Raw genomic sequence first — 27970 nt, forward strand, 5'->3', positions numbered from 1 at the left:
CATTTATGCAAATACAAAAATTGATTAACTCTGAAAAGAAAAACACCGTAAAGAAAGAGGACCTGTTCTGAGTTGGGGAGTTTAGCATGGAGAAATAGAGTTTCAACAAGTTTAAGGAAAATGTTGATGCCTGGAAGCCCTGTCTGTGGATGCCAGAGGGCAGTTTTCCAACTCTATGATTTATATTTACCAGCTTTGGGTGGTGTGGTTAGAATATTGGTGGATTGGATTTGAGGGATACATATTTCTCTCACCTTCTTAACATATTACAAGGTTATAGTAAAGACTAGAATTGTGTTTGTTCACTCATCCGAATGTTATTTATATTTCACCTATCATCAAAAAATATTTAAAGTCATAGGTCAGAAAATATGATCAGAGTAACAAATTTTTCTCCTTTCAAAATGACCATCTCTACTTAGTATAAACTCTAGATAGTTTGATCGTTTACCAGCTCTGCAGGTTGAAGTTTGAGTTAAGTGGTTGGCATGGAATAAAAAGAGAAACCTGAAGAGAAGGAGAAAGCTTGTTGCAGAAGACCAGTCATGCTTCTGTCATGCATTTGTTCCATTGTCTCTTCCTTAGGACTCCCTGGAAACATGTGCACATTACAGAGTGGTTTATGCCCTCTGTAGTAATGGTAAAGAACTATTTCTAGACATCAACATTTTTGTCATTGATTTTCTTTTGTTGGCTTAGAAACCAGTTGTTATATTGTCTCATTATTTACAAATTAGGGATATTAAGTACAGATTATTCCTTATTTTGGTGCTCTGGCATTCACTGTGATAATGCAGTACAGTACTCTAAGGAGGTTTTTAAACTCTGGAAAAAAGGATATACAAAGAGAGATAGTTGTGAACAATGCCCTCCCTACTGGAGGCTTTTAGTGTTAAACGTACTGCTTTATTTAGTACATCTTGTGCATACCAAAATGATCTTCTAATTTTAGTTGTTTGAAAAATGTAAGCCTTTTCCAGGCATAATCTGCAAAGCTCATTTTTAGCTCCAATTAAGTAAAAATATGTGTTTATAGTCTTATGAGGTACAACATTGAGTATTTTCTTGGAAATTGTAACAGTTGATTGGTACAATGAAGCATCTATGCTAAAACATTAAAGGGTGTATACTGTGTTTTCTGCTGAAGTGTTGCCACCTGATCCTGTATCTTGGATTTAGGTAATGTTGGGGAAAGGAAGACAGAATTGAATAGGGAGACTTAAGGGAGAAGGATGATATATTGCTTAGCTCCCTTTGCGTAATACAATTTAAAATAAATGAGGATTATGACGATTTCAGTTTTAACAGGTTTTGATACTGTTAAAGGGGTTGTGGGTGTTTCATCAAAAGCCATAAGATATAGATGGTGTAGGATAAAATCATTCCACAGTAGGAGAGAAATCATATAGAAATGAGAGATCTAAGGTAATTCATCTACTGATGAATTATAGCAAACAGAGGTTTACTATTTTAATAAGCGTCAGTTATTTACTAAGTATTAACAAAGTATAGTTTTATACTGCCTTGGCTAAAGTGCATTTTGTCTCAAAATAATTGGTGAAGGACATGAATTGTGAAAAAATCTTCATTAAAGTTATTTTCTGTTTTAAAGGTCTTCTGTTAGAGTGGGGCTTTATTGTCTCCAAAAAGTCAGCATTTAAAGTCAGTGTCAGAGTAATGTTTTCATAGGATTATTTGTTGGGAAAATGCTAGTGAGGAGAATGGAGTGGATGACCTTTGGTGCATATACCTCACAATATTTTTGTGAAATACTGTGAAACCTGAGCTCCCTATAAAGTGCCACTGATTCCAGAATCATTAGCTGGTATGGAACTTTTTGTTGCCACTTGTTTTTATATAAGCAATAGTTTATTGCTTACATGTTGACTTGTATGTACTTTTCTGCTTTTATTGTGATTTTGAATGTGCACTTGACAGCCTTGTAATTGGCCATAAAACTGTGAAGAGTTAGTTAGCCTTACTTTAGGGTTAAGGTTACCTGAGGGTTTCCTTAGAATAACTCTAAAACATGTAATTTTTTAGTGAATTAGAATATATTTAACATATTTAGCATATTGGAGAACTAGTTGGTACAAAAACCACTTATTTTTATAGATGAATTAATATTGATAGCAATAAATAAATTCTGCCAATATAGTTCTTTTTTGGGGGAGACAAATGGTGTTTTATTTATGTTTTTATTGAAGTATAGTTGAGTTACAATGTTGTGTTAATTACTGCTGTACAGCAAAGTGATTCAGTTATACATATACATATATTCTTTTTTTAACATTCTTTTCCATTATGGTTTATCATAGGATATTGAACATAGTTCAATATAGTTCTTATTACTGTAACTTGGTAACGGATCAGTTTTCTCTTTCATTAAAAGTAAATTAAAAGTAAATAGTGTCAGTGTTTTAATGAGATGAATTGGAGTTAGGGTGGCTGGAAGGGAACTGATTTATTAACTGATTTAATAATGATATTATAATGTAGTAATTTAGAGCAAAAACTAGAGCCAGATTACTTAGTTATGAAAACATACTTACTCACTGTATGAACTGGAATAAGTTACTTAATCTTTCCATACTAGATATTTCTCATTTGTAAAATGGGGATAATATAATTACATACCTTCTAGAGTTGTTAGGAAGATTAAATAAGTTAATTTATATAAAGTATTTACAGCAGCCTGATAAATAACAAATGCTGAAGTGTTTGCTCCTATTATTGAATATTCACAAAATAATGTTTGCATCAGAACTGGGAGGTCAATATTCTCCCTTTTATAGATGAGGAAACATATTTTGATACAGTAACTTGTTAAGTTCCTTTGTCAGTGCTGACAAGCCACAAAAGCAGGATTTAAAACCAGGTCAGTCTGACTCCAAACCTTTCCCTGCTTCATGCTGCCTTCAAGGATCATTGGACTAAGACTGACTACATCACACCTCCAATGCTAATTACACAAGTCTTTCCAGTTCTCTGAATTATGAAAGTTGTCATTGTATTGCATTTTACTTAGTTCATTACTACTTGAAAGTGTACTAGGGAAACTTGCTTGCATAAGGATAGTATCAAAAAAGTTTGGTTACTTATCATTGGTATTAAGGAGAATGCAGTTTCCTTGTAATTTGAATCATTTACCGGTTAGATTTTTTTTTCAGATTTCAGATGTTGACAGTGCAAATTAAGGGTGACAGTGTTTGGCTCATGACACAAACATGATTTCATAGTTATGCTGTAGTAAACCCTATGCCAATTCTGTTGGCCACAAGATTTCAAGCTGATTTGGTGGCTTAATTTAATATGTTAGATGTCATTGGCCTAGCACAAACCTTGCAAAAGGCTGTATTTACAGTGCCATTGATTTTGTTTTTAATGGTTAAGCTTAGGAATATTGTCAAAGTATCTCATTTAGGAATTTAATAATTTAGGCATTATTAAATTTAGGAATTTAATAATTATAAAATTATTAAAAATATTAAATAGGAATTTAATAATTCCTAAATTATTAAATTTAGGAATTTAATAATTCCTAGTAGAGAATTGAGTAGTTATTCTATGTAAATTAAAAATAACTTCTGTTTTCTACTCTCTGCTTGAATACTTTTTTCTGAAGTGATTAGATGTAGTAGGTAGGCCTGAAAAGGAATGAGACCACTGAGTGTCTCACTGCCTCCAATATGTGTAAAATTATAAAACATTTAAATAAAAACTGATCCTTAAATTATGCAGACCAGCTTTAGAAGATACAAGTATATTGAGAAGAAATGTAGAGGGCTTTCTTTACTCCCCTAGATATTTTTTTCTCTTGGGAGCATTTTCTTCTGAATCTTATGACAAGCCTTTTCCCATTTATCCTGCTAAATTTCTCCGCACTAAGCTTCTCTTCTTTACTGAAAAAACATGACAGTCATTTTTCTTTCTTATTTTTTTGATCTTCTTTGTTTATATCTAATGTGTTATTGCCCTATCACTAGCAGCTTTCTGTCCTGGACCTCTTCTTTATGTGGGAGAGCAACCTCTCACATCCTAAATTCTTCACACTGCCTATTGTTCTCTTTTCTGAATTTTTTAGTAGGTAGGTTTTTACTTTTCTTTTCCCTTTAAGTTTTTAAAAAGTAAACTTTTAATTTTAGTATAGTTTCAGATTTACAGAAAAGGTGTGAAGAAAGTACAAGGTTCTCATACATTCCACACCTATTTCCCCTATTATTGACAGCTTACAGTAATATGGTACTTTGGTCCCAATTAATGAACCAGTATTGATACATTATTATTAACTAAATTTCAAGCTTTATTTAGATATCTTTAGTTGTTACCTGTCCTTTTTCTGTTCCAGCATCCCACTCAGGATATATTCCATTTAGTTGTTAGGTCTCCTTAGACTCCTCTTGGCTGTGACAATTTTTCATTCTTTCCTTTATTTGATGACCTTGATGGTTTTGAAGAGTACTAGTCAGCTTGCTTTCAGTTGTCTGCTGTGTACTTTGACATATGTCCATCATTATTGTGTGTGTGTTTTGAGCACTTCCCTACTATCTTGTATTATAAGATGCTCCAGACTCATCTTGTATATTTTCTGCCTCAGTCATTTCTCAAAGTCATTTCTTAAAGGAGTCTCAATGGAGTCCTGATTCCTTTTGTTGGAGAATGGTGTTGGAAACCAAAATCTGGGTACTCGGTGTACTCATTGCTATTGGGGTGTTGCTGCTTCTAGGCTCTCTCAGTTGACAGAGCAAGGAAATATATATGTGTATATTAACTGCTATATATATATATGCCTGTCTCTAAATATTTCTGTATTATGCTAAATATGAGTTCATACTGATGTCTTCAACTCTAACCCATTATCGTATGGATCATTCTGACCTTTCCCCCTTGCTTACTGTAACCTCCTACTCCAGCAGTGAGAAACTTTGTTCTGTTTAGCCATTGGCTACATAATTGTTCAATTGCAGTGTAGGAGTATTGTTGTTTCAGAATTGTTATTACATGCTCCTATGGGAAATGATTTTTATCAACTAGAGTACAGTGTTTGTGTGCAATTTCAGAGTATGGATTTATGTATGAAGTTTTACAGACTCCACTCATTTCCAAGGTTATTTAGGTCAGCACCTTTCTACTCTACTACCTTCAGTGAAGTTTCTTTTTGTACTTGTAAAAAAGTTTGTAATACAGTTATATTCTTTGTGTGACTTGATAGCTAATTCATTCCACTCTGGGATCTTACATTCCATTTCTGGGATATACATATGTATATATATAAATATATTTATATAAAAAAATTTTTTTTCTATATATATATATTTAAAATTTGCATACTGTAAAGTTCACTTTTTGTGCTGTATAATTCTATGAGTTTGATAAGTGCATAGTGTCATGTATCCACCATTATAGTATCATATGAAATACTTTTACTGCCTTAAAATTCCTCTGTACTTCACCTTTTTAACCCTACCTCTTTCCCCCCAACAAATCCCTAGAAAATACTAATCTGTTTGCCACTCTATAGCTTTGCCTTTTCCAGAATGTTATATAAGTGGAATTATAATAGCATGTAGCTTTTTCACATTTTTTCTGGTTTTTTTGTTTGTTTGTTTTTTTGCTTAGCAGTGTGCATTTAGGTTTAGTACATATCTTTGTGTGGTTTGATAGCTCATTCCTTTTTTCTCTCTGAATAGTATTCCATCATAATAATGTACTACAGTTTGCTTATCCATTCACCTATTGAAAGACAGCTGGTTACTTCTGTTTTTGGTGATTATGGATAAAACTGCTACAAACATACACCTGCAGATTTTTATGTAGACATGTTTTTGAATCAGTTAGGTAAGCACCTAGGAGTGTTATTGCTGCACTTTGTTTAGCTTTGTAAGAAACTACCAAAATGTCTTCCAAAATGGCTGTTATCACTTATTCCTCATTCTCTCCAGAAACTGGTTTGTCAGATTGTTTTGATTTTAGTCATTCTAATAGATGTGCCTTTTCCCTTGAAGTTTTAATAAACAAAAACAGCACCTGCTATCTCCTTATAATTTCAACATATACAAACTATAGTTAATATTGTTTTCCTGTTTTGTCATTATGAATGCTTTTCCAAGATTTTATGACTGATTTAGAAACTGTTTAAAAAATTATTTCTGGTATGATTAAAAATCATACCAGAAATTATCCATGGTGCTAACAGGCAGAATATTTCTCTTTGATTTGGTAAAAATAAGCCCCTGGAATGGAGTCAGCCACTGTTATATAGTGGAAAATGAAATATTTTATGTATTTAGGTATAACTTCTAAGTGATATAACTTATCCTATTTATTGAAGATGTTCAAAATATCAGTCTTTGTTAATATGCTTATGCTCCCCTCATCTTCAGATTAATGTAGTTTGAATTCCTTTCAACACTATCAATGGCCAGTGAGTCAAACTCGCTTAACGAAACCTTCTTTTACTCAGTTCATTTTCATAAGCAGGTTTTGTAAGCCTCTTAAACAATCTCCCATTGCTCTTTTCTCAGGAAACAGTATAATTTACACTTAATATCTGCAAAATTCCTAACATGGAAAAATTACCTGTGACTTAGAAGAAATGAAAGCACAGTTAGGTCAGCCTTTTTATGTGGGCTTGTGGGGAAGGCAGGAAGACTATGAGGCTGTGATGTAAGAGTCTGCTGCAATACTTAATTGACCTCTCTACTGCTTCTATTACAAAAGAATAATTTTTGTTTTTTCTCTCAGTTAGCAAGAAGTTTATTCTTTCCTTACTATGTGAGAAAGATGATGTGGGCCCATACCACTTCCTATGTGAAACTCATAGGTCATTTTTTTACCATCTCTTGGAACAAATTCATAGTGATTTGGCATATTTACTTTTTAAATTTAAATACCATATGTTTGTGTTCACTCCTCTTGAATCTTTTAGCTCAAATGAACACACCACCTTCTCTCCTCCCCTCTCTTTTCCCTTTTTATTTTATGCCTTTTATTCATTAAATTAATTATTTTTATCTTAGGTCTACTTTTTGTTTTTTGGTCCTTTATATTCTCTGATTTTATTGCTCTTTGCTACAAATCTCTAACTTTGACTGGGCTATAAATTTTAATAACTAGTTAATTATCTTGAAAATTAATGAAAATTTTAAGTAAGATTAGAGTTAAATTCAAATATCCTAGGTTCTATGCTAGATGAGTTTTCATTCTTATTAACTTTGGGTTTAGATGTTCAGTCAATTTTAAGTGTTTTGACAGCATTTCTATCACCATTTATTTAAATTAATTTGATGAACAGAACTTTATGAGTCAGAATAAAGATGTTATTCAAATTAAGGCTTGTTATATGATGTATTCCCTTTATTATCTCACAGTCTATTTTCAAAAACAAAAATATGGATCTTTGTATTTGTTTTTTATGAGCCTGTTCTGTTAAAGATTCTCATATGTTTTATTTTCCATTTGGGGAGCTATGATTATGTATTATGGATGATTTTTATAGGTGTTTTGGAGTTCTCTTTCCCTATTTCTGTTACCCATAATGGTAGGTAGTTAAAGCGAGATAAGAGATTCATTTCAAATGTAGTATGATTGAGCCCAAACTTCCAATTCCTGGCCTATCCTGCTTTTCAACCAAGTCTGATCTTAACTTTACAATAAGAAATGGTAATTTTCCTTTGTGAAGAAAGGAGATGTAGATTTGGAAATATTAGTCAGAATTTTTCCCTGTGATACATGTGAATTTTATTGTAACATTTGTGGGCAGCTTCTATATTCTTTTTTTTTTTGCAGTATGCGGGCCTCTCACTGCTGTGGCCCCTCCTGTTGCGGAGCACAGGCTCCAGACGCGCAGGCTCAGTGGCCATGGCTCAGTGGCCAAGCCGCTCTGCGGCATGTGGGATCTTCCCAGATCAGGGCACGAACCCGTGTCCCCTGCATCGGCAGGCAGACTCTCAAGCACTGCACCACCAGGGAAGCCCAGCTTCTATATTCTTATTCCCCATTGTTGTGGTCCGACTTGGTTGGAGTAGATTGTTGGGAGATAGAGAATGGTTGGAGATATGAAGGATTGAGCTTCACTTCCCATGTAGAAAAGAGGAGTCAGAAGAACCAGTTGTGAGTCCCCACAGAAGAGATGAATCATTGATGGTATGAGATAGAATGTTATTTGATGTAAGGGGAGTGTTTTTGATAGATGTGAAAAGAAACCAATGGAGCACATATAGCAACCAGTTGAAGAAAAAAACACGTGTGATATTCATAAGCAAGGATGCTGAAATAATTCCTGACTCATACATACTGGTCAGGATTGAACATTTTCCAGAGCTACACGAGGAAAAAAGGAGGAAAATCCAACTCTGAATATATGTATATTTATTTTAACATTTATGAATTTATGCTTTTGCCCTTCCTAGAGAGATATCTTTTGCATTATTGCTTTGAATTCTAATCCCAGAAGTAATTGTCTCTACTCCAGACTCTAGAAGAGTAGATTCCACTAGTGATTGTACAGTAGGATCATCTGGAGAAATTTTTAAAAACAGGCTCGTAAACACTATATCCAAATATTCTGATTCATCATATCTAGAATTGGGACTGAAAACTTGTATGTTAAAGATAAGTTCCCCACGGGGAATGACCGAGATCCTGAGCTTTCCTCCTTCCATGGGCACACCAAAATTACAACCATTTAATGAGCACTATTGATAAGAAAGACAAGAGACTAGTAGAAAAAAATCTTGTACAATTAAAGATGTAAAGAAGGAACCACAACATGATGGGCAGTAGGGGCTAAGATGCAGTATAGACAAGACCCATACCCCTTAGTGGGTGACCCACAAATGGGAGGATAATTACAATTGTAAAGTTTCTTCCCAAAGACTGAGGGGTCCAAGCCCTACATTGGACTCCCCAGTCTTGGGGGTCCTGTACCAGGAAGACAAGTCTCAGAATGTTTGACTTTGAAGGCCAGCTGGGCTTACTTTCAGGAGACACACAAGGCTGTGGGAAATAGAGACTCCAGTCTTAAATGGTGCACACAAAATCTCACATGCTCTGCGACCCAGGGCAGAAGCAGTTATTTGAAAGGAGCCTGGGTCAGACACACCTGCTGATCTTGGGGAGTCTCCTAAAGAGGCAGGAGGAAACTGGAATTCACCCTGGGGACATATTGACGTCAGCCATTTTGGGGCGCTTATTCTACCATGAGGACACTGGTGCTGGCAAGTGCCATTTTGGAATCCTTCCTATAGATTATTAGCACTGGGAACTGGCCTTGCCCACTAGCCTGTTAGTGCCAGTACTGCGACCCTCAAGCTAAGTAGCTACCTTGACAGGAACTCAACCCCAGACTCTCTGCACCCACAGCCACCCTGGGACCCTGCCCACTAATGGGCCCAAGACCTGCCCCTGCATACCAGTGCACTGACACTAACCCTAAAGTAATCAATCACCAGTGGGCTGACACCAGCTTTGGGCTCCATGGACCCTACAGTCAGCTGTGTCAGGGATCAGCCCCACCCATCAGCAGGCTGACACTATATCTTGGAACCTTGTCCCCACAACCACCCTTGCCAGATGTGGCTCAGCCCACCAGTTGACCAGCACCAGCCCTGGGACCATCTGGGGCTCTGCGGCCAGTCACCTTGTGACCCAGCCACACCTGCCAGTGGCCAGCAGCCTCTGTACAAGGCAGGGCCTGACAAACAACCCAACTGAGGGCTAGCCATGCCTACCAGACTTGCCCATAGTAGTCAGCCTGCTACAACAGAAGGACCTATGCAGCCAACATAGGGGATACCCTAGAACCTATAGCTCTGGTGACCAGGAAGGAGTGCACTGTTGGAATGCGTAGGACTTCTCCTATAAAAGGTCACTTCTTAAAGGTCAGGAAATATAACAACCTACCAAATACACAGAAATAAGAACAGCAATTTAGGCAAAATAAGGCAAGAGAGGAGTATGTTCCAAATGAAAGAATAAGATAAAACCTCAGAAGAGGAACTAAGTGCAGTGAAGATAAGCAATCTACCTGATAAAGATTTCAAGGTTATGATTGTAAAGATGCTCAAAGAATTCTGGAGAAGACTGGATGAACAGAGTGAGAAGTTAGAAGTTTATAACAGAGTTAGAAAATATAAAGAACCAAGCAGAGCTGCAGAATACAATAACTGAAATAAAAAATACACTAGAAGGAATCAAGAATAGATTAGATGATACAGAGGAACAGATCAGCGAGCTGGAAGACAGAGTAGTAGAAATCACTGAAGCTGAACAGAAAAAAGAAAAAAAAGAATACAAAGAAATAAGGAAGTTTGAGAGATTTCTGGGACTGCATCAATAGTACTATTTGCATTATAGGGGTCCCATAAAGAGAAGAGAGAGGGAAAGAGTCAGAGAACATATTTGAAGACATAATGGCTGAAAATTTCCCTAACCTGAGAAAGGAAATATCCAGGCCCAGGAAGCACAGAGTATCCTAAACTGGATCAACCCAAAAAGGGTTACAGCAATTTAGGCAAAAACAACATTTTAATTACAATGTGTCTCGGTGTGTTCCAAAAAGGAACACACCGAGACACATTGTAGTTAAAATGGCAAAAATTAAAGATAATGAGAGAATATTAAAAGCATCAAGGGAAAAGCAAAATGTTAGGTGTAAGGGAACTCTCATAAGGAAATCATCTGACTTTTCCACAGAAACTCTGCAGGCCAGAAAGGAGTGACTTGATATATTCAAAGGGATGAAAGAGAAACACCTCCAACCAAGAATACTCTACCTGTCAAGGCTTTCATTCAGATTTGATGGAGAGATCAAATGTTTTACAGATAAGCAAAAGCTAAAATAATTCAGCACCATCAAATCAGCCTTACAAGAAATGTTAAAAGGACTTCTCTACATAAAAAAGAAAAGGCCAGCTCTCCAGGGTGGGTTCTGGCTCTCACGTGTGGTCAGTGGCAGCCTCCCTCTCACTAGCCCGTGGGACCCAGCTGAGCGGAGCTGTGGGCGGCTCTGGCCTGAACATGAGCACTGCTGTACAATGTGTCCCTGCCTCCACTGCTGCAGTTGATGTTGCCGCTGCCGCAGGCCAGGAGGAGTCAAGGTGCTGGGCGACCCCACCTGGGCCTCGCATTCTATCACATGGGACAGTATGCACCTTAAGATTCTGAAGAAAAGGCACAAGAAATGTTTAGAAATAAATTGTGAGGGAAACCATGCCATCATCAGGACACTGGCTCTGGGATGTCAAACATCATCCTCTCCTGACTGAAAATGACAACTACGACTTTTCATCCTCCTCTAGTTCATCTGTGACAGCAGTGGCATGATCTGCACCATCATGATGTGGCTTCTGGTTATGTACTTGGACTTCGTGGTGATGTTAGTTGTGCTGCTGCCTTCTAAAGACTTCTGGTACTCTGTGGTCAACAGGGTCGTTTTTATCTGCCTGGTGATGCTTGCCCTGTCGTCTTACCTGAGGACTATGCTCACTGGCCCTGGAGCAGTACCTAAAGGCAATGCTATTAAAGAATACATGGAGAGTTTGCAGCTGAAGCCTGCAAACTGAAGAGTTTGCAGAAGAAGTGATCTACAAGTACCCCAAGTGCTGCTGTATCAAGCCTGAGCACACCCACAACTGCAGTATTTGCAAAAGATGTATTTGAAAAATGGATCATCCCTGCCATGGCTGAACAATTGTGTTGGAGAAAAGAATCAGAGATTTTTTTGTGCTCTTCACTATGTACTTCGTGCTGGCATTCATGTACACACTTGTGCTCTGAGGGCTGCAGTTCATCCCCTGCATCCAAGGGCAGTGGACTGAATGCAGTGATTGTTCATCTGTAGTCACTGTAATTCTGTTGATCTTCCTGTGCCTTGAGGGTCTGCTGTTTTTCAGTTTCACTGCAGTGATGTTTGGCACTCAGATCCACTCCGTATGCAATGATGAAACGGAGGTTGAGAGGCTGAAGAGTAAGAAGCCTGAGTGGGAGCAGAGGCTGCAGTGGGAAGGGATGAAGTCAGTCTTTGGGAGGCTCCCCCTTGCTGCTCTGGATGAACCCCTTCGTTGGCTTCTGATTCAGGTGACTGCAGATAATACTCAGAAAAAGGGGCCCAAGTTCTCTACATGAGGCCCTCTCATCATGCTGCAACTTGTTAATGGACTTTATTTGGGGTCAGAAATGGTATCAACAGCTCATTTGTGAGCAATAGGGCAAATGGAACCTACACAAACCAGGTGTTACAGCAAGCAGAATTTATATATTTATTGTCACAGATAGGGATTTCCCACACTGGTAACTGGGTGGCACTCTGACCAGTGTCATCGTCCAGTAACGAAGGGATGTGGCCACATGAAGGAGCCAAATGTTATTATCTTCCTGTACAGTTAGGAGTTTTGTTAACATACTTGGCATTTTCTAAGAAGGTGTGTGGGGTATTACAAGGGTTATTAAAATTCTGTGTGCCAGAAAAAACAAACAGTCAAACAAACAAAAGGAAAAGAAAAGGCCACAACTAGAAACATGAAAATTACAAAAGGACAAATCTAATTGGTAAAGGCAAATATACATAAAGGTAGTAAATCAACCATGTATAAAGCTAGTAGGAAGGTTAAAAGACAAAAGGAGTAAAATCATCTATATCCACAATAAGTGGTTAAGAGATAAACAAAATGAAATGATGTAAAATATGCTGTCCAAAACAGTAAATGTGGTAGTGGAGAGTAAAAATGCAGGGTTGTTAAAATGGACTTAAGAGATCAACAACCTAGAATTATCTATCTATCTATCATCTATCAACTATATCTATCTATCTATCTATCTATCTGTCATCTATCCCTATCTGTCTATCATCTATCTATCTATCATCTATCCCTATCTATCTATCTATCATCTATCTATCTAACATCTATCCTTATCTATCATCTATCTATCATCTACCCCTATCTATCTGTCTATCTATCATCTATTTCTTTATCTATCATCTATCTATCTGTTTATTTATCTACCTATCTATCATCTATCCCTATCTATCTATCTATCTGTCTGTCTATCTATCTATCTACCTATCTATCATATATCCCTATCTATCTGTCTATCTATCTACCTACCTGTCTTTCTGTTTGTCTATCTATCTGTCTCATGGTAACCACAAGCCAAAAATCTATAATAAATACACACAAAAAGGAGAAAGGAATCCAAACGTAATATTAAAGATAGTCATCAAATCACAAGGGAAGTGAACAAAAGAAGATGAAAGAAAGGAAAAATAACTATAAAACAACCCCAAAACAATTAACCAAATGCAGTAACTACATACCTATTTCAAATGTAAATGGACTAAATGATACAATTAAAAGACAGAGTGGCTGAATGGATAAAAAACAAGGCTTATCAATATGCTGCCTATAAGAGACTCATTTCAGAGCTAAAGAACACACTGAATGCAACAGTATAGCAAAAGGTATTCCATGCAAATGGAAACAAATAAATAAAAATTTTGTATAACAACACAAAAGACCCAGAATAGCCAAAACAAACTTGAGAAAGAAAAACAAAGCTACAGGTATCATACTCCCTGATTTCAAACTATACTACAAAGCTACAGTCATCAAAGCAGTATGGTACTTGCACAAAGCAGATACATAGATCAATGGAACATAATAGACAGCCCAGAAATGCACCCACACTTACATGAGCAATTAATCTATGACAAAGGAGGCAAAAATATACAATGAGAAAAAGACAGCCTCTTTAATAAATGGTGTTGGGAAAACTGGACAACTATGTTCAAAAAATCAAACTGGACTACTCATACTGTGCACAAAAGTCAACTCATAATGTAGTAAAGACTAAAATTTAAGGCTTGAAAACATAAAACTTCTAGAAGAAAACATAAGCAGTATGTGCTTTGACATCAGTCTTAATATTTTTTTGGATATGTCTCCTTAGGCAAGGGAAACAAAAGCATAAATAAATAAATGGGGCTACATCAAACAAAAAGCATTTTCACAGCAAAGGAAACTATCAACAAAACAAAAAAGCCACGTACTGAATGGGAAAAGATCTTTGCAAATGATATATCTGATAAGGGGTTAAAATCCAAAATATGCAAAGAACTTATACAATTCAACATCAAACAAACAAACATTAAAAATGGGCAGAGGATATATATAGGCATTTTTCCAAAGAAGACATATAGATGGCCAACTGGCACATGAAAAGATGCTCAACATCACTATCATCAGGGAAATGCAAATCCAAACAGCAATGAGATATCACCTCACACCTGTCAAAATGGCTATTCTCAAATAGAAAACAAATAACAATTGTTGGTGAGGATGTGGAGGAAAGGGAACCCTTGTTCTCTGTTGTTGGGAATGTAAACTTTTGTGGCCACTATGGAAAACAGTATGGAGAGTCCTCAAAAAATTAAAAGCAGAACTACTGTATGATTCAGCAATATATCCAAAGAAAAAATATATCCAAAGGAAAAAGAAAAACAGTACTTAAAAATATATTAAAAATATATATGCACCCCTATATTTATTGAAGTATTCTCCACGACAGTATTGTCCATCAATAGATGAATAAAGATGCAAGATACACACACACACACACACACACACACACAGTGGAATATCACTCAGCCATAAAGAAGAATGAAATCTTGCCATTTCCAATAACACGGATGGACCTAGGGATATTATGCTAAGTGAAATGAGTCCAACAGAGAAAGATAAATAATGTATGATATCACTTATATGTGGAATCTGAAAAACAAACCAAACAAACATAAAATAAAAACAGAGTTATAGATACAAAGAACTAACAGATGGTTGCCAGAGATGTTGTGGGGAGGAAAGAAATAGATGAGGGAGATTGAGAGGTACAAACTTCTAGTTACAAAATAGATGTGTCATAGGTATGAAATATACAGTGTGGGGAATATAGTTAATAACTATGTAATTCCTATGTTTGGTGACATATCATAGCTAGATTTAATGCAGTGATCATTTTGAAATATATAGAAATATTGAATCACTATCTTGCATAACAGAAACTAACATAGTGTTGTAGGTCAATTATACTTCTAACTCAAACTCATAGGAAAAAAAGATCAGATTTGTGGATCAGACCAGAGGCGGGGGTTTGTAGGAGAGTGAGTTGGATGAAGATGGTAAAAAAGTACATATTTCTAGTTATAAGATAAATATGTACTAGGGATGTAATGTACAACATGATCATTATAATTAATACTGCTATATGTTATACATGAAAGAATTCTCATCACAAGGAAAAATTTCTTTTCTCTGTATCTTTAATTTTGTATCTGTGTGAGATAATGGATGTTCACTAAACTTATTGTGATAATCATTTCATGATGTATGTAAGTCAAATTATTATGCTGTACACCTTAAGCTTACACAGTGCTGTGTGTCAATTATATCTCAATAAAACTGGAAGAAAAAAAAGCTCCCCTGATAGTTCTGGCATGCAGCCATAACTTGACACCTTAACTCCAAGGCTAACCCTGCTCTTTGGCAAGGATGCCTAGTAAGCTCTAGTTTAATTCTTAGAGAATTTAGTACCAAGTTATACTTTCTGGTACTAGAGGTTCTAGAATCTGGGTTTATCTCTCTGTCTTATTTCTGAGAGGGGGTTGCTTCCTTGTACACCACTCAGTTCTTTTCACTTATTCTGTTTCTTTTCAGGACTTTTAGTTCTGCTTTTGATCTCTAAACAGGAACTGGAGCCCTGCTTCCACTCATTGCCCTTTGTCTTCTGGCTGCAGGTTTAATGCCTCCTGCTAGATGCCATGTGCTCTAGTGATGCCTTCCCCCTCCCCCCTCCCCCCATCTCTTTATCTCTTTGCCAAGTCTCCTTAATGCTGAGGAATGCTGGCTTAGACTGCCACTGTCTGTACCACACATTTATATCATATTTTTTTCTGATTTTCTCCTGTCTTTGCATAAGTGGGCATACTAGTTCTGAGTCAGTCCCTCACTTTCTTCATCCTACGTCATTAACTTTGCACAGATGTATGGTAGGTTGTTCTTCAGCAAATGTCAGAAAGAGTGGGTCACACATAGTTTTAGTAAAATGCTGGCTTTAGTAACATTTTTCTCTCCACCACTACTTGGACCAGAAATCCCATTAATCACCAGAGGACAAATTTAGCCTAGGTGGGGAAATATAAATAGAGTGGGCAATAGAGTGAGTTTGCAGCTGCTCTGGGAAAGGGAAGTTTTTACTTGTCTGTGAGCTTTCATAAAACAAGAGATCAAGAGGGATTTCAGCCAGAGATCAAGCATAGCGGTGACAAATGAGCCTGATTTTTGTGAGTTACTCCACTGAGTGATTAGTGCACAAAAAAATTTTGACTGAAAATACCTGATTGCTATCTTTTTTCTACTTTTTGTTCTGTTTTTCCTGATTCTTTGTACTTCCTACAACATTCTGACACCTCTTTTTCCTCTTCATTCACTTTTAGTATTTAGGACTGTTTTTTATTTACCTCTGTTTTTGTTTTCATACCCTTTCTTTTTCATTATTTGGATACTCAATCCTTCATATTAATAAAAAGGAAGATGCAAATCTGCCAAGCATTTAGAAGTTTGCTTCCTTTAATTTGTCATTAGTTTTCTGCTTTTGTGCTATATTTAAGCTTAATTTTTTAGATGGCAAAATTAGTAATCAAGAGACTCTACCTTGTTGCAAATCTGTAAACTTCCTTAGTTTGTTTTAAATGATCACCAGGGCTTTAGCTGAGCTAAAGTTTATTGTTGTACTAACTACAGGAAAAGGTTTATTAATCCAGTGATATGTGTATATAATAATATAGAAAATGTTTACCTCATTAAAGAAACAATTTTCAAGTACTTTTTCCATCAATACAAATATTTATTGAGTAGCTACTTTTTTCAGTATTGTTCTAGGTGCTGGTGACTAGCAGGGAGAAAAACAGAAAGTGGAGAGGCAGACAACAACAAAAAACCCCCACAAATAACAAAAATGATAACTTCAGAGTGATGTGCTATGAAGAAAAATAAGGCAATGGAATGTAAAAGAGAGTGGGGAAGGGCTTAAATAATTAATACGTTAATGATAATCATTTTTAATTCATTTACACAATTCTAATAGGATTTGTACATGACTATAGTGTTTATGCTGATTCAGAGTTCCAGGAATGAACTTTTTCTTTTTAAACATCATTTATCCTAATATGGAGGAGGTTGATGTAAGTTCTGGTTTCCCCGCTGTTGTTTGAGTAGCAAATACCTCTAGAAGGAGCCAGTGATGCTGTGTCATAGTATTTTGGGCTGGAAAAATCTCAGCTGGTGTTCACCATTCCACAAATATTTGTTGGGTACCCTCTGTGTACCCAGGACTGTGTTGATTCTAGAGACTTGACAGTGAGTAAGGGAAAGGGATAATACCAGGCATAATCTCTGCCCTCTTAACACTGCCAGTTTAGAAGCTCATGGAAAGGCCACGTGACAGGAGGAATAGAACTTCTGTACTTAGTGGACAGAATGCAATGCTGCTCGAGTGTGGCCACTGGAAGACAGCCATCCCAAGAAAAGTGGGAGGCCCACGCTCAAACTGAGAAATTTGGGATTCAACACTCTTCTAAGTGGTGAGAGGGAGGACCCTGTCAGGAAAAAAATTCAAATCAAATACATCCTTAAGCTTTCTCTCACTGTCATTCTCTGTCTGTCCACACGTGCATGTACATACACACATACACCTATATATATCACTACATCTATAGACGCACATATATATGTGTACATGCATATATACATGTATATATATATTACAGTGCTTTACTTTTTATGAAAAATTTTCACATATGTTCTTTTGTTACCCGTTAAAGTCTATAGTTAACTATTGTTATCTGATTTTACAGATGAAGTAATTAAGGCCCAGATTTTAAGTGACTTTCCTAAGATCACTTAGCTAATAAATGATTGAGGTTAGATTTGAATATAGCTTCAACTTCAGAAAGGGAGCACAGTTCTTTTCACCATGTCCAATTTTTCTCTATTTCTGAAAATAAATGGAAATTGTAACACATCTTCCATTTAGAAGAAACATGCCTATTTCTTAAAAAAAAGAAAAAAAACTCCCCTCCCCCACAAACCTCTGTGCGTGCATGTTTGTGTATGTATACGATTTTACTGCATACTGTTGTATAGTACTCTATATTACTTCAGATAACTCCTTGAATTAAAAGTTATTTTATAAATAACTTTTACCAATGATGATTCTGACTATAGAATTATTTTCCTGTTCCCAAATGGGAGATAGAAAAAAGATAAAGAAAGCAATGGTTTTGAGCTGATCAAAATGGGGAGGCTCCAGCTTATACTTTCATGATGTGCTTCCTATTGGTCTATATATCTTTCTCTTCGACTTGACTGTAGGTACCAAGTGGTTAGGTGCTATGTTCAATCTTTTGTAACCACACCAACAAGGAAGAGTGTCTGGAAGGGTAAGTATCTGAGAAATATTGTTTGAAAGACAAAGAAAGACTGAGGAATTGTTCTAGAGGAGGGAAAACGAAAGACACAAGACATACAAATGCAATATATGATCCTTCATTGGATCCTGGACTAGAAAAAAAAAGTAGCTGTAAAGAATATTGTTGGGACAGTAAGGAAAACTTGAATTTGGACTGTGTTTTAGGTAATAGTATTGTACCAGTGTTAAGTTTCCTTATCTTTATGATTTTTTTTATGTGTTTTTGTAAAGGAGCATTCTTGTTCTAAGGAAATACACAGTGAAGTATTTAGTGGTAAAGGGACATGGTGTCTGCTACTTACTCTTAAATGGTGTGTGTGTGTGTGTATGTGTGTACGCGTGAGAGAGAGAGAGCGCATAATAAAGCAAATGGGGTAAGTTTTTAACAAATTGGTGAATCTTGGTAAAAGAATATGGAAGCTTTTGAACTAATCTTGCAACTTTCCTCTAAGTTTAAAATTATATCAAAATAAAACATTTCTAAAAACTATTGAATAAAATTATATTTAAACTAGATCATTGATCCAAAGGGACCTTCTATTTCTATTTGGTTTTAGCACCAATTAAAAAAAATCCAAAACTAAACTAAAATAACAAACATAAATGAGTTTAAGAGCTTTTGTAGTCTATTTTTATACTTAAGTATATTTTGCTGTTCCTAATATCATCAGTGAAAACATCAAATTCTATGTAATCAGTGTCCAAATTGGAGCTCATCTATGGATATTATTTTCCTCAAGTTTTGTGGCCTTATAACCTGACTTAGTGACAAAACTGCTGACTAATTCTGCTCAAGTTATCTATTTTATTTTTTGATACTACAGTGAGTGGCGTCTATACTAGGACCTGTATCTTTCTGCTTGTAATCCTCTTACTGTTATGTTATGACATTTTTGTTATAACAAAGATGTTATGACATCGTTGACATCTTTTCTATAGACTCTGATTTTCTTTTTTATTGCTTCCCTGACATTTTAAGTACCCAGAGTAAATTATTATTCACAGTCTGTCATCAGTCATTAGATAATATTGCACTGTGCTATAAAAGTGTTTCTATATTTAATAACAGTGCTTTCTGCATCTCTATGTAACTGTTTGTACAATTAGTTAAATAGAATCTTCATCTGAAGCAAGATATCACACCAAGTAGCTGTTTAGTTTTTTAAAATGAGCTAATAGGAGTTTAAAGCAAACTATTTAGAAGATGATGGAAAACCCTGTGACTACAACTATATTTGGTTAAAATTACTACCACGGCCCAGATTTTTAAATTAATAACAGGTCAGAGAATCCAGCACATACTAGATATTCACTTCCCCTCTTGTTGGAATAGACAAAGTATTTTTGTAAATGGTGTTCATTTTTGATACATATCTATTTAATTCTTTAAAACCTTAATTGTTATATAGAAATAATGGGATTTAAGTGAATTATACTCAAATTTCAAATTTATTATGACCATAAGCAAACATATGAGGCACGTAGATGTCATCTCAGGTCTTACTTATGTCTAAGGTCTCCTTAACTTCCCTCCCCCAACCCCCTCAAGCCCTACACTCACATACACACTTTCATGCTGTTATGAACCTCACAATCTTGATTTTGTGGTGACAAAATTTTTAATTAAATGATGGGATGAATCTAATTGCCAGTGGGAGGCAAACATCAAGTAACAGTAGTATTCACAAACCAATGTCCCTGCTTTCACCTTAGTAGAAATGTTAGGCAAATCGGAGGGATTTGTGAGATAGAGCAAATCTTAGTATTGCCACATGGGAACTTGACTTCACGTGTCTTCATTCTTAGCTCATTTATATAAGTCCTTGGGTATTTCTGATTTGTGAAACAGGGATATTAGTAGTAAGAGTTACTGTAGTATAGGTTCTGCAGACAGTGGAGTTTAAATTTGGCTCACTGTTTAAAAAGAAGATTGCCTACATTATAAGATTTGCACTTAGAGCAAGGTTAACATGGTCGCAAGGCTAAAAAAATCTCAAATGTGTATTTACTTTCTAGGCCATCAGGCCAACCATTTCACTGTTAGTTGGATAGACAAAACAATGTTGACCTTTGACATTCTTCTGGAAGCTAGAAAGGAAATAGCAGCAATATTCTGGCAAGGCTTGGGAGTGGCCTAAGAAGAGAAAAGTCAGCATGTTTTTTGACTTTTAATTATGACTCTTTTCTGCAGTGTACTAAAGAAGTGCTTTGAAAAGAGTGTGGTGTTTATCACTGAGTGTGAGTTCAAGATCTTACAACTTTGTAATATCTTTTTCCTGTCAAGTGCTGGTTGTGGTTGACCTTTTGGATAATGTGTTTTCGTTTGCTTTCAGATGTTAAGAAAGATCTCCCATATAACCTTTTGTTTTCTTAGGACTTAAAGAGTTGTGGGGAAGTGATAAAAGTTTATGGGAAAAAGAAAAGCTCTAAATTCAGACATTTTTGTTTTATATCTCTTTTGGGTAAGTTAGCCCCAGGCTTACCTATTAATATCTCTATAAAAATAAACTAAGCCTTTGGTGCAGTTTCCTTTCTCCTGCTTCTGTTTTTTGGTATTCTTTGCCTCCTACTGTGATGTATTTTTTCCTCCCTCTCCTTCCTAAGGAGTGGATTCCTCTCCTCTTTGTCCCCTTGTTTATGCCAGTCCAGTGAGGGATGCTCTCTTTTGGGGATTCCGGGAGAGGCACTGTGAGTGACAGGACACACGTTGGAATGAGCAAGGTATGTTCACGAATCATTGAAGAGACAGCCTGATTTGAGAAATGATTCTTGTTGAGGCATTTTAAGAGACAAGAACTGGGGATAAATCTTACGATATGTCTATAGGATTGTCAGTGCATCTCACGAGATATACCATGCCCTCGTTCCTCATCTGCCCCAAATTTAAAATGTGAATTTCCATTAATATTTTCCAGTCTCTGGCACTTCTTTCCATGAATTTGTGGCATGTGTCCTGGTGCAATAACAAACTTTGCTTACTGTTTTCTGGTTGACTCTGAGTACCTTTACTAGTTATAACTGTATTTTATTCCTCCTTAACTCTTCCATCTTAGTCCCTCTGCTAGCTTCTGCATACCACATATGCTATTACTGTTACCAACACCATCACTTTTGGTTTGGAATGGGAACAATTTAAGAACTTAAAGCTAAGGGCTTCTCAGTATCCTGTCCATATTTTCTACATTACATACATTTTCTACATTTCTACATTAATGAGCTTTCTTGAATTTCAATTAAAATTTAAAGCAACCTGAATATTTATTTATTCACTCATACATACATGTATTCAAGAAATATTTATTATATACTGGGTGCTAGCATTGTGTAGATTCAGATTTACTCAGCCAAGTACGGTATAATTAGCTGCAGAAGTTAATTGTAGACCATTCTGTTCTCTTTTTCTCTTTGGGCCTCTCAAGCATCCTATTCTGAGTCTTGGGTTAAAGAAACAATAATATATAAAATAATCTGTCCCAATTCCTTAGTATTCTGGTGTTATATTTTGCTATTGGACTTACGTTTGCAATGCTATGATCTATAAATCCTTAATATCGATAGAATGAAAGCCTTCATATCTTTATCTTAATAATAGCCCACACTTCAGATTTTTTTAAGAAATAGTTTAAAACAACAAGAAGAAACATCAAAAGTGGCTTGATCCTGTTCTCTGTATGCTCTTTATACTGACAAAATATTGGCAACAACCAATAGTCCAACTACAAGGAAATAGTCAATTAAAATGTGATAATCTGCTTACAAGAACATTAAACAGCTGTTTCATTGAGAACTATGTGGAAAGATTATGCTACAGCATGGGAAAATGTTTATAATGTTATCATAGCTCTGTTTCCCCAGGAAACAGGCTCTGAGGTGGAGATCTGTTCTCAGGAATGCTACTGGATACTGCTCTCAGGATCAATGACCCAACCAGGCAAACCACAGTAGATTTCAAGGCCTGAGAATAGTCCTTTGTGGTTAATAGCTCCACAGTCTGAGTCATCCTTTTTCATGAAAGAAAGCCCGTGTTTGCAACTTAGCAGACTATTGCCCTGTAAGGATGTGAAGAAAGTAAAATGAGAGAGAAGTTGAACTGCTATGCCTAGGTGCAGTCACAACAAATGTCTCAGCTGATCTCTCCAGAATTGCCCCCCACTGAAGCAAGGATGCCTTGCCTTTGTATTACAGCTCACCACCTCCCAAACTAACCTTTGGATTCAGGCTGCCCTGGGGCCTGAATCCTGCCATTGCGCCAAGCAGCTGTCTTCAGCTAAAAGCCGTTACCAGAGCAAGACTCAGCCTAGAGCTGATAGCTTCACACACTCCCAGCATCCACTAGAGATGAAATATTACACAAAAAGAAAAAAGGCAAAAATGTTTTGTGTACATTATTATGAATTCAACTGTAATATATGTGTGAGTATGTACAAAAATTGGGAAGGGACAGAAAAATGAACTGTAATACAAAATGCTGTATTAGAAAAGTGAAAGAGGCAGCCCAGTGGTTAGGACTCCGCACTTTCACTGCAGGGGGCATGGGTTCCATCCTGGTCGGAGAATTAAAATCCTGCATGCCATGTAGCGTGGCCAAAAAAAATGTGAAAGAATTCATAAGAACATAACTTTTTATCAAATAAGCCATGAAACCAAAAATATTGTAGTTTCCATTACAATATTGGAAGAACTCAGGTGTATGTTGTCTCCTCTCCCCATTTTAAAAGATTACCATTTTTGTTAGTTATTGCATATCTCAGGCTTTCCCTTGTGTTCTATTTGTGGAATATCTTCAGGTGTGGTATGACAAACATAGCTCAGTGTTCCTGTCAGATTCACTTTAAGATAGTAACACATATGAACAGTTGCTCTGCTTCGGGTGCTAGCTTCAACCATTCCTAGGGTGACCTCACCTATGAGGCAAAAGAAGCAGTGGTTAGGGGTTCAGTCCCTATATATGCCACTGATATTTTTTTCACAGCTTTAAATTACTTTCTTACTCAGCCCAATATCTTATATGTGTGATCAAAAGGGAATTGGTTATGAAAAATGTGATTCAAGCAGGGCAAATAAATCAAATATGATACTGAAAACCAGTTTGAAGTTGTAAAAAAAATTCAGATTCCCATCAATTTTATTTATTTACAGCAACACAACTTTTATTCCAAAAGTTAATCCTCTCTGTACAAATTGCATAGAGGCATAGCTTCCAAAACTTGGTTGGAGCAGTTGAGGAGGGTGGATCACAATTTAGTGATTGTAAAAAGCATAGCAATTAAAGAGGCATTAGCAGTGATTAACAGCTCTGAGTAAACCCTCTGAGAAGGCTTCGTTCTGGAAATTATGCTCTTCTTCTGCCACTTTTGTGGCCTCTGATTTAAACTGGGCCAGTTATCATCAGCAGACACAGGAATCTATGCATTTGCATAGTAATTCTCTTCCTTAAATTCTTAGCCAACATATAAAAGACTGCTAAAAAGTGCAGGCATGAGAAATGATGAGAGTACATCTCTGTAGGGAGATTCCGAAGCCTGTGAGACATTGACACATTTTCACAATGTGGCAGCTTGCATTTCAGAAGCAGGGGCCAAGTGTGGGTACAAGGCTGAGGCAGGTGCTCCTGCAGTTCCTCTTTTTAATTAGCTCATCTTTATGCATTCTTTGAATGTACCACACTGCTGTGGGGCTCTTGGCTTAGTGTCTTACACAACAACATGTCAGGGTGCTGGGGAAGGAAGACTGGGAAATGTGATGAGCCCTTAGTCACCTGACAGGTGGGCAGTTTCTGATAGCAAGCATAGCACAGAGCCCTGATAATGCTGCCTGATTATACATGTGCTGCCCTGAGTCTGTCCATTTCTTAGTTCTCACCTGTGGCTATTTGTTGGCAAAGGAAAAAGAATTTGTCAAATAGTAAGCTTCACACCTATTAAATTAGTCTTTTAGCATAACTAGCCCACTTGTGTAAAAAGACCTGCCAGTGAATATTGAAGGACGTGAAAAACAGCAATGGAAAACCTATACATATGCGCCCATACAAGCATCTATTGATATATCCAGTGTAAGTATTATATAATATATACATTGTATATGATATATATATATTATACAGACATGTGGTCAGTCATACACAGACGTATTTATTTGTTCATTCATTGATTGATTCTTTTATCTATCCATTCAAAAAATTTACTACAAACAGGCACTGTGCCAGGGATTAGGATTACAATAGTGGTCTTCATTTAGTTTCTCAAAAGCTTCATTTTAGTTTCTCTTCCAGGACTTTCGCATACATGTTCCTTTGGTCTGGAATGGCCTTTCTTTCCTCCTTCTTGGCTGCCTAGTTGACTTTTACTTATCTTTCATATGTGTCACTTTTTAAAGGAAGCTTTCTTTGACCCAGTAGATTACATTAGGTCCCTGTTATATGCTCTCATATCATTCTGCAACTTATCATTCCAACACCTATCATCATGTGGTTTCTATGTACAGTTGTTGGATTATGTGTACAACTACTGGATTAGACTATCTTTCACATAGCTCAATAAGGGTAAGACCCACATCTATTCTGATCATGATAGTTTCCCTAGTGCTCAGCACTGAGACTGATACAGAGCAGGTATTCTCATTTTTAAAAAATAATAATTGAATGAATGGTGAAGAGGATATAACCTTTGTTTTCAAAGAGATTAAGTCAGATTGAAGGGGTGGACAAGCCAGCAACTGTTGTGTGACAAATGCTAGGATGGGGGTATTCACAAAGTGCTTTGGAAACTGAAGAAGTAGAAGCATCCATCTTAGTCTTTGAGAGTCAAGGAAAGTATTCTGGAGGAATTTAGGTGTAAGGATCTGCAAGATGAGTGTAAGCAGATAACTACTTAAGTGGAGTAGGTGGGAGAACAGAATTCTATTAAAACACAAAACAGAGCAAAACGAAGCACAAAAGTAGCATGGACAGAAACCTGTCAGAGAGACATTGTTGAGCATGTTCAGGAAACTTCAAGTGGGTCATAGTGGCTTATACAGAGATTTGAAGTGAGGAAATTGGGAGAGATGAGGTTGGGTCTGTAAGTAAGGGCTGGATCAAGCCCTGCTGAGTTTGGACTTTATTCTGAGGCCAAAGGATAATCATTGGAGGGCTTTAAGTAGAGAAATTATATGATAAGATTTATGATATTGAAAAGACGCATACAGAATGGATTGCAGAGAGATTAGAAAGCAGAGTGATTAGGAAGCTGTTGAAATAATTCTAGATGGTTGATAGTGGTGGTCTGAAACAAATTAGTTGTATTTAAGATAGAGAGGCTAGCAGAATGTCAGGGGAGACGTACCACACACACACACACACACACACGCACATGCACACACACATACTTATATTTTTACTAAAATAAAATTGTATTCTATATTTTATTCTGACAGTTTTAGCTTAGCTTTTTATCATACAAAATCAAATATGTCTTTATGTCTTTTTGTATGTTTGTTTGCCAGTTTTGGTTAAGGCATACATAAAGTCCCCTAGATTTTCTTCTAAAATATTTATTGTTTTGTCTTTTACATTTTAAATTTTTAATTGAACTTGAATTTGATTTTTTTGTGTGTGTGTTGTGAGATGGGATTTAATTTTATTGTTTTCCAGATGGCTAGCGCCATGTATTAAATAAACCATTCTTTCCCCATTGAATTAAAATACTCTTTTGTGGTACGTTAAAAATTATATACACAGATTTGATTCTGAATTCTCTATTCTGACCTAATAATCTCTTCGTTTGTTTCTATAGAAATAAAAATTGTAATTACAGTGCATTTCATTTATTCCAATATCTGGTTCTTACTCAGTAGTCTTCTTATTCATGAATTTTTGGGCTATTCTAAGAATTTATTCTCCCATATGAATCTTAAAATTACTGTATTAATAAGAAAACATGTTGAGACTATAATTAGAAATGCATTAAACTCATATTAATTTGGGGGAATTGATATTTTTATAATGTAAGGCCTTTGCATCTTGAAATTTGGAACCTTTTTCCATTTGTTCAGTTTCTGTTTTCTGTGTTAAGATTTAATAGTTTTCTTAATATAAGTTCTATGCCTTTCTTATTAGTGTATTCCTATGATTTTATAATTTTCATTGCTACTTTGAATAGAATATTTCCCCATTTCTACTTCTTGATCCTTACTGCTAATATAGAGAAAAGCTATTGATTCTATGTTTATTTTATATTCAGTTATTTACAATGTTTTCTTATTAATTCTAGTAGGTATTTTTTTCTATAAAATAATGTTGTGTTTTGTGCACCAAAAAAAAGCAAGAAAGAGCCTTGAAATTAAAAGGCTTTCTAGGTTTTCTAAGTGTACAATCTTCATTAGCAAAAAGAGATAATTTTATTGTTCCTTATATCTCATAGCATCTGCTAGAACCTCCAAGATAATATTGAATAACAATGGTGATAACAAGCTTATTTACCTAATTTCTGATTTTAGTTGAAATGTTCTTAGTATTTTACCATTTAGAATAAGCTTTGCTTCTGGTTTTTGAAGAGCAGAATTTATTATGTTTGAGCAGCTTCTCTATATCCCTGTTTTGCTCAAAATTTTTATTAAAGCTGTTCAATTTCAGACTTTTCAGAATCTACTGATAAAACAATATTATTTTCTCATTTAATTTTATAAACGTCATACTTTACGCTGATAGATTTTCTACTATTGAACTACTTTTTCTTTTCTGACATGAACAGTACTTGGTCATTAAGTATTACTCTTTTATAAATAGCTAGACTCCATTTGCTACTATTTTAGCAAATATTCATAAGAGAAAATGGTCTTAGTATACTGTATCAAGTTTTGGCATTAAAGTTATGTGGGCTTAATAAAAAGAATTGAGTAGTTTTAATTGTTTTCTATGGCGGCCTGGAAGTATTTAAATCACTTTGGAATTATCAATTTTCTTAAAGGCTGTCCAAAACCCATTTCTTCTTGGGTCAATTTTTGTCATTTATGTTTTGATGAAAAATTATCCATTTATATTACATTTACACATTTGTTGGCAGAACGTTGTATGGTTCTATTTTGATTCCTCTGTTTCTCCTTAATATATACTATGTCTTCTTTCTCACTCCTAATTTAGTTCTAATCTACTAATTTCAGCTTTTATAGTTTAATTTTAAACAACTTAATTTTCTTAATTGAAAGTTTTTATTTACTTATTATTTTGTTGCTGAAAGTATCTATGACATATATTTTTGTTTGAATACAGTTTTTGTTGTGCCTCATAGGATTTTGAATGAATTAGTTTCCTTTTCATTGATTTCTAGAAGTTATAATTTCAATGTTTTCTTTTTAATACAAGGAAGGGTACTGTTTAACTTCTAAATAGATAAATTTTTGGTTACCTTTTTCTCACATATGTGTTCATTATTATTATTTTTTAACATCTTTATTGGAGTATAATTGCTTT

At 35.7% G+C, this 27970-nt stretch overlaps 1 protein-coding gene and 1 pseudogene across 2 annotated transcripts in view; both read left to right on the plus strand.

Moving 5' to 3' along the window:
* The window catches only part of LOC111167557 (guanylate cyclase soluble subunit alpha-2), a 91993-nt gene that overhangs the window by 44246 nt on the left and 19777 nt on the right, over window positions 1–27970 (plus strand). The window lies entirely within an intron of this gene.
* Window positions 10585–27875, plus strand: LOC149748798 (palmitoyltransferase ZDHHC7 pseudogene; annotated as a pseudogene).

The sequence above is a fragment of the Delphinapterus leucas genome, chromosome 7 (assembly GCF_059928025.1).
Source record: "Delphinapterus leucas isolate spDelLeu-1000000601 "Yukka" chromosome 7, BTC_Dleu_Yukka2, whole genome shotgun sequence".
NCBI lineage: Eukaryota > Metazoa > Chordata > Mammalia > Artiodactyla > Monodontidae > Delphinapterus > Delphinapterus leucas.